Source organism: Echinops telfairi, unplaced genomic scaffold (assembly GCF_000313985.2).
Source record: "Echinops telfairi isolate 266 unplaced genomic scaffold, ASM31398v2 ScPeMD7_7;HRSCAF=31, whole genome shotgun sequence".
NCBI lineage: Eukaryota > Metazoa > Chordata > Mammalia > Afrosoricida > Tenrecidae > Echinops > Echinops telfairi.
Window position 1 is genome coordinate 27378854 of NW_022103904.1, and position 7775 is coordinate 27386628.

A 7775-nucleotide genomic window follows, 5' to 3' on the forward strand; every position below is an offset into this window, starting at 1 on the left:
TAAAGCACATTTGTACATTCATTGCCCTCATCATTCTCAAAACATTTGCTCTCCACCACAGCCCCTGGCATCAGCTCCTCATTTTTTCATATGGGATTATATTTGAGGGATAATTTAGCTGGATGTACGATTCCTTGTTAGAAGTCTTTTTCGTTCAGAATTATATGTATGTTACTCAATAGTCTTTTTGCTTGTGAAGTTTCTGCAGAAAAGGCTGAGCCTTCTTCTCGCCTATTTTGTAGGTGTGGCTGTTTTTCCCTCTTGCTACTTTCAGGGTTCTCTCCTTTACCCAGGGATTGGAGAGTTTGCCTACAAAATTTTGTGATGTTTTTCTTTTTTTGCCTTATTTTTAGTTTTTTTTTGACATAATTCACATATCATACAATTCAATGGTTTAAATATATTAGAGTTGTGCAATCATCACTTCAATAAATTGTAGAACTTTTTCTTTTTGTTCTGTACTCATTTTCAGTTCTCCTTTCCCACAACCTCTACTGCCATAACGTCAAAGAACTATTAATCCAGTACTACCTCTATAGATTTACCTATCCTGGATTTCATATAAAGAAGAACATAAGGAAACAAATAATAATAACAATAATAATAAAATGAAAATCAATCCATCAAATGGAAACCCTACAAAAATAGCACAATAAAATATAGGAAAACCTTGATTGAAATGATAAAAGACCAGCTAATGAGTCCAGGAAGATCTCCTCAGAAACTACCAGAGATATCCCACCGGGAAAGACATCATCCACTTCCTGGCTAAGGGGACCACATTTTATTGACGCGGGAGAGCAGCAACGCCCTCTGACGGACTGTAGTTCGCCATTGAGCAGCAGCACCCGCAGCTTCTGTGGCCACTGCTCCTCCCCAACAGACGGTTCTTCCCGGCCCCCAAGCAACCCAGCCGACAAACTACCGCTCTGGCATCTGGGCATGCTGTGTGGATAGAAGAGCAAGTGGGCATCTTTGTGCAGACATATCAAGTACCCAAGCAAGTTGAACTTCCCACCATGTTCTTCTTCTTCCTCTCTTTCCTTATTTACTATTTTGTTCTCTGGCATCCTTTTCTCTACTTGCCTCTCCCCTCCACACAGCATGGTTGTACACTCAATAACAGTACCAAAGGTGTAGGAGTCCCCGCCCACCAGGTAGTTTTAATTTTCCTTTTTTTTTTTTGATTTTGTACTTTTGTTCTAATAGTTTTATTTTTCCCCTTAGTTTTTCCCCCATTTCTTCTAGTGTGACCCCCACTTGCCTAAGATTATGCATTCCCCTAAGGCAGAGCATATATACCTACAACTTTTGGAACAATGCAGGATGCAGTGTTGCAATGAAGCATACAACTTTCCTCTAGTTCCTGAATGCTTCTCCCCCCACACCACCACAACGATCATGATCCCAATTCTACCTTACCAATCTGGCTAGACCAGGGGATGTACACTGGTACAGATAGGAACTGGAAACAAAGGGAATCCAGGGCGGATGATCCCTTCAGGACCAGTGTTGAGGGTGGTGATACTGGGAGGGTGGAGTGAAGGTTGGGGTGGAAAGGGGGAACCGATTACAAGGATCTACATTTAACCTCCTCTCTGGAGGACAGACAACCGAAAAGTGGGTGAAGGGAGGTGTTGGACAGTGTAAGATATGACAAAATAATACTTTATAAATTATCAAGGGTTCATGATGCCAGGGGCTTAAGTGGAGAGCAAATGTTTTGAGAATGATGAGGGCAATGAATGTACAAATGTGCTTTACACAACTGATGTATGTATGGATTGTGATAAGAGTTGTATGTGCCCCTAATAAAATGATTTTAAAAAATAAATAAAGTATCCAAATTAAAAAACAAAAACAAGAGCTTCCCCTCACCCTAACTACACAGACTCAGCAACATTCAGTTACATAGTAATAGAACATGAATACTTACACTCAGTCCACACCAGTCTTTTGTTGTCTCACATCTTTTTTTTTAAAATCATTTTATCTGCCATACTACCCAGTCCTCACCCCAAGAATGTTTGTATACAGTAGCTTTTTCCCTATGCCCCTTTTCTATTTTTTTTCTCATTTACCTCAGCGGACTCATGCTGTACTTGTCCTTTTGTGCCAGACTTACTTCGCTTAGCATGATTTCCTCCAGTTCTTCCCATGCAGCGATGTGCTTCATATGTTCATCACTGCTTTTTAGCGATGCGTAGTACTCCATTGTATGTATATACCACAGTTTTTAATCCAATCATCAGTTGACCATCAGCTTTCTTCACCATGTTTGCTTATGCACCTGCTTTGTCTTCAGTGATTGTGTCAGGAATGTGAGCATCATGGAATGCCAATTTAATAGAACAAAGTGTTCTTGCATTGAGGGAGTACTTGAGTGGAGGCTCACTGTCCATATGCTACCTTAATACTAAACCTATAAATATATGTACATAGATCTACTTCCACATCCTCATATATAAATATATTTACATATGTACATGCCTGTATTTAGACCTCTATAAATGCCCTTTACCTCCTAGCTCTTTCCTCTATTTCCTTTTAGTTTCCTCTGGCCCCACTATCATGTTCAGCCTTCATTTGGGTTTCAGTAATTCCTCTTGGTTACTTTACCCTTGGGCACGCCCGACCATGCCTCCTACACCCTCCTCACCACCGATTTGGATCACTTGTTGTTCCCTTGTCCCTGGGTTTGTTACCACCAATACCTTTCCCCTGACCTCCCCCTCTCCCATGTCCTCCCAGAAATGTTGGTCCCGTTGTTTTCTCCTCCAGATGTTTATCCAGCCTATCTTATTTAGACAGACCTGCAGAGATAATAACATGCACAAAAGCAAGACAGAGCAAAACCAAGCAACAAAATAAAACCACCAACAAGAACAAGTCAATGACAAAAATAAAACAAAACACAAGAAAGAAAAGCTTGTAGTTAGTCCAAGGACTGTTTGTTGGCCTTTAGGTGTGTTTTCCACTCGAGTCTGTTGGGGCACCACGCTCTGGCCCCAAAGTCTATTTTTGGTATTCCCCAGGGACTTCGTTGTTCTGTTCCGTGCCCTCAGTGTTTTGCTTCAATGTGGTGGGATCAGATGGGGCACAATTCCCACACTCTGTCTCCAGTGTTGTCCCCTGCAGGGCTATGAGCCAGTGAGTGAATGTCGTGTCTCATAGTGGGGGCGGCCATGTGGTCCTCTCTGTGGATTGGCTGCTCTGAGCGGGAATATCGTCCTCAAGGGTTGGTGGGCCAGGATGTGCTCCACTCACTCTTCTGCCCACTTAATTTGCTCCGGTGTGCTCTGATCAGACATGTCCCTCTTCTGTAGCTGCAGATTCAGTGCTATCCTCTGAAATAAACTCTTCTGGGGGAGAGGCAGGTGTCCACATAGTTGGTAGTGGGGCCGGCCCCTTTCCCACATATCTTGAAGTGATATAAATACCATTATTTTGAAGTCTGTAACTGGTGGTTTCAAGGAATCGATTTCAGAGTGTTCCATCGGGGTTTGGTGATTTGTGTGTGTGTGTGTGTTTGCCCTGCTGTTGACTGCTTTTCTATAGTTCCGTGGTGCAACTGTCAGTCATGTATGAACTGCTGGGTTCAGTAAGGGTACTTGGTTCTTTTGAGTTATGGGAGGGAGGTCTAGAAATTATATGGTGGGGAAATTAAAAGAACAGGAGAGAAATGGGTAATTTTGAAAGGTGATAGAGAAGAAGAGAGGAAGTAAGGTATACACAATAGTAGTAATAACAAATGTGCCTTCTGGATAAACCAAATAGCGTGTAAAATAATGAAAACATGTCTATTAAGAGGTTTACTAAGTCTTAATAGTTAACATGGAAATAAATTTCACTAGGAGAGAGAGAATAGAAGAAGCAGATGGAGATATTGAATGGGGCAAGAGAGGAATGTAAGCAGATGACTAACCCAGGAGAAGAGGATTATGTATACTTAGAAGAAGTAATAGAATTGGAGTAGGGAAGGGAAAAAGCAAGGAAGAAGCAAGGAGAGGAAGACCAGTGAAGAAATTGGGAAAGAATGGGTGGTTACTTGGGTAGAGTGTGATTAAGGAGTACTCTCGTAGGGCAATGTGAGTGCGGGCTGGTCTATGTCTTCAGAGGCCAGGGTTTGCCAGCATGTGCCTCGAAAGTGTGTTTACTTGCAACGGGCAGGGATTCTTGGAGAAAATGTGTTAAAAGGGAAGAGGAAGGAGAGAAAAACAAAAAGAAATGAACAAAGAGGTACACAAAAAATGTGTTGCTTGGGCTATGTGAAGAAGTGTGTGCCAGGCTGACCAAGTGGGCAACCATCCACTTAGGGCTCCCAGAGACCAGCGAGCTGAGCGTATCTTTGGGACAGATACGCTCATCAGAGGAGGTATGTGCTCTGGAGCAGCTTGGGTAACTGGTCAATGGTAGATGTGGGTGATGCTACTGATCCTCAACTTGACAGATAGGAATCTGGTTAGGGTGGGTATGGTTTGACTGTGTCTGCTTGGGAGGCACATGTAGGCACAGGGTGATAGGGCTGCATGAATAGAGGATGTGAGAGCCAAAAGGGATTTAATTTATAATAAAAGGAGAATGCAAAAGCTTGTGGTTCTGCCCAGCAAATTTACCTTTTGCATTTCATCAACCAAAGTTTACTGATGCCATTCTCAATTTCTTTGAACTTTGCTGCATCAAGCTAGAGAATCGATAGCACGTCCTAGAAAGTCTGGGGTTTCTAGGGTGAGTTTTTCCTTTCAAAACCTAAGGGGCTTTCTGGTCTTCCTATGCCACTTTAGTCAGCTTGGATTCCATGCCCTATCTCACCATTTACAGCAGAGACTGGATGGTGAAGAGGAAACTTCTTTTCTGCAGTACACAATTAAACTATATTTCCCAGCATCCCTTGCAGCTATGTGAGACTGCGATTGTAATCCTTTTGGTCTTACTCATTGAAAAATGCTCACCTACATCACCTGATGCTCATTCCCATTCTCAAGTGGAATGTTGAGAGCAGGGAGACCATAGAAGCAGCTTCTTAAAAAATAGAACCACTGCACTCTGGCTCTGTCGATGATTGATTGGGCAGAGCTCCCCTGTCAAACACAAACCCACTCGATGACATGGACCTGCCCACAGACACATTTCTACAGTGCTGACTCACTGACATGTGGGCGTTACCTGTAACAGTTAACCTACGTGAGCTAGTTACTCATTTCTTAGTCTCTTGTTCACATTTGGAACTCCTTTGTCTCTTTATACCGCAGAAACCCTTTCCCCCCCCACCGTTTCTACTGGTACTGTTGGGCACTGCCAGACAAAAATCTCAATGTCAGGCATTATCTCAGCTGGGTGCCACACTACCCTTCATCCCAATAGGTTCTCAGATCAGTCTCACTGCCACCTTTTCAGTGCCTGCTTCAGTCTTCTTTGCTTCTCTGAAATCCAGGGTTCTCTCTTCCTACTTCTGGACGACTGAAGCCATTCTTTGGGAACTTGATGCAACCACATGGCATTTGGGCCCATCCCTTTACTGGTTTCCTCCAATGCTATAGAAGTCACAGCCAGCCCTTCCTGGACCCCAGCCCCCACCTCTATTAGTACCTGCCTTCTGTGAATTCAGTTCCATATGAGACGTTCTTTATAAGCAAAGGCTACTACAAGAGTACAAATATACACAGTAGTTTTAATAATGGCCAGAGAAGCTGCCAAGTATTTAAGATCCTGTCCAAATGAAAATATTGCTCAAATCCCCTGGTGGCTCTCAGTAAACTTATCACTCATGTTCTACCAAGATAAAAACATACTCTCTCCAAAGGGGTGGCACAGATGCATTGCTAAGTAGTAACTCAAAGATCACTGGCTACTGCTTGATAGTGATCATGGCAAACCTGCAGGACACACTTACACCCCTCTGATTCCTTCCCTGTGTGAAGAATACCGGGTTGTCCTGTAAAACCTGTCATTAAGTCATACTTTTAAAGGCAAATAAATGTCACCAGTGTACTTACGTAGGTTTCAGGATGAAGAAGTGAGATCTCAGTTCTGCCTTGGGAGTCAGAGGTGGTTAAAGGGGTCAGGATGGTAGTGAGAGCCCGAGGAAGTGCTCCCAGATCCCTCTAAGCCCTTGGCACATTCAACTTCCACTGGGGAAACTGACCAAAGCAGGAGTCCTCAATTCTTGAAGCAGTTTTACCCTGACACGCGCACACACTCACAGACGCGCACACTAACACTCATGGACACATAATCCACATGAACACTCACAAACATAAACACACATTCACTCATATCCACACAGACTGCACCACTCATAAACATATCCACAAATACTAACACTCAGATGTATGTTACCCCCCTAAATTAATTCATGCTCACACACATACAAGCACATATGTATACATACACTCGACAAACAATGCATTCATTCATAAGACTCACACACACTTGCACAGTACACACAATTTACACGAATGCACTAACACCAACTCACTCCTTCACACATTTACATAAACTTAAATTCACATACATATTCACACCACTCACACACACATTCACTAACATTCAGAGACACATATACTCACCCACATGCACCCAGCCCTCTCCTACAGAAACACATACTCACATAAACACACACTTACCCCGCTTTAGGCTGGGTTCTCTAGAGGGGTGAAACCAGTGACACATATATGACTACTTATAAACATGAAGGAGATTCAGGAAGTTTGTGGGAAGATGAAAACAAAAGATTAAGAAATGGCTCATGCAATTGTGGAGGCTGACAAGTGCCACATCCATAGGTCAAGTGTCAGGCCAGAGATTTCTCTTGACTCATATAGTTTCCGTGGCTGGTCAGATGGCAAGCTGCTGGATCACAGGGCTGGTGCTGGCTACAAATTCACTTTCCAAGAACCCAAGGCCAGAGGGTGGTGAGCTTCATGCAGTATCAGTAGAGGGTGAACTTTAGTGCTACATCACTTTTGAATGCAGGCACATTCCCAAGGAAATTCCCTTTTCAACTGATTGGCTGCTCACATCAGACCACAAAAATGGAGGATTACATAATACATGAACCCACTGAGGATCATGGCTTAACCACATTGACACGTAGCTTTAACTATCATATACCCTAATATTCACAGAAACACACACACACATTCAAACACACTAACTCATTCTCACACCGACAAAAGTACATATATTTACATAGAGCCCCCCCCACCCCCCCATGCCTGCACAGACACACATACAAACTCAAGCAATACCTGTCAGGCAGGGATCCACTGCCTTTCAATGAGGCCTGAAGCATAAGCAAGTGTGGAACACGCTCCAAGGTCCTTTGGAGTGCAATTACTTTAGGGGGAAAAATGTATTTTATTTCACTCTTGGTTTTTAAAGCTATATTCTGCAAACCCTGGACTTATCCAGAGACCATTTTCACAATTCTTCCTGAGATTTCTTGAAGAAGACGCGGCCACTGCCCACAGTGCTCATCACTGAACAAAGGGGCAAGCAGGGAATCAGTCTGGTTTTCTGGCAGTCCCCTTACTCAGAAGGGGCTTGAAGAGAGGAGATCGAATGGCTTCTTCAAAGGCATTTGAACTGATGAGTCAATTTCCCTGTCATCCTTGACCACCATCTGTATAAACAATTAAGCACTGGCTGTACCTGGACATTTCTGGATGGGATATCAAGGCAGTAACAGACCTGACATCATCTAGCAGTCAAACGGCACCCAGACCATCCTGGCTTTCATGCTCTTCCAATGCACCAGCTAGAACTTCAAAAAG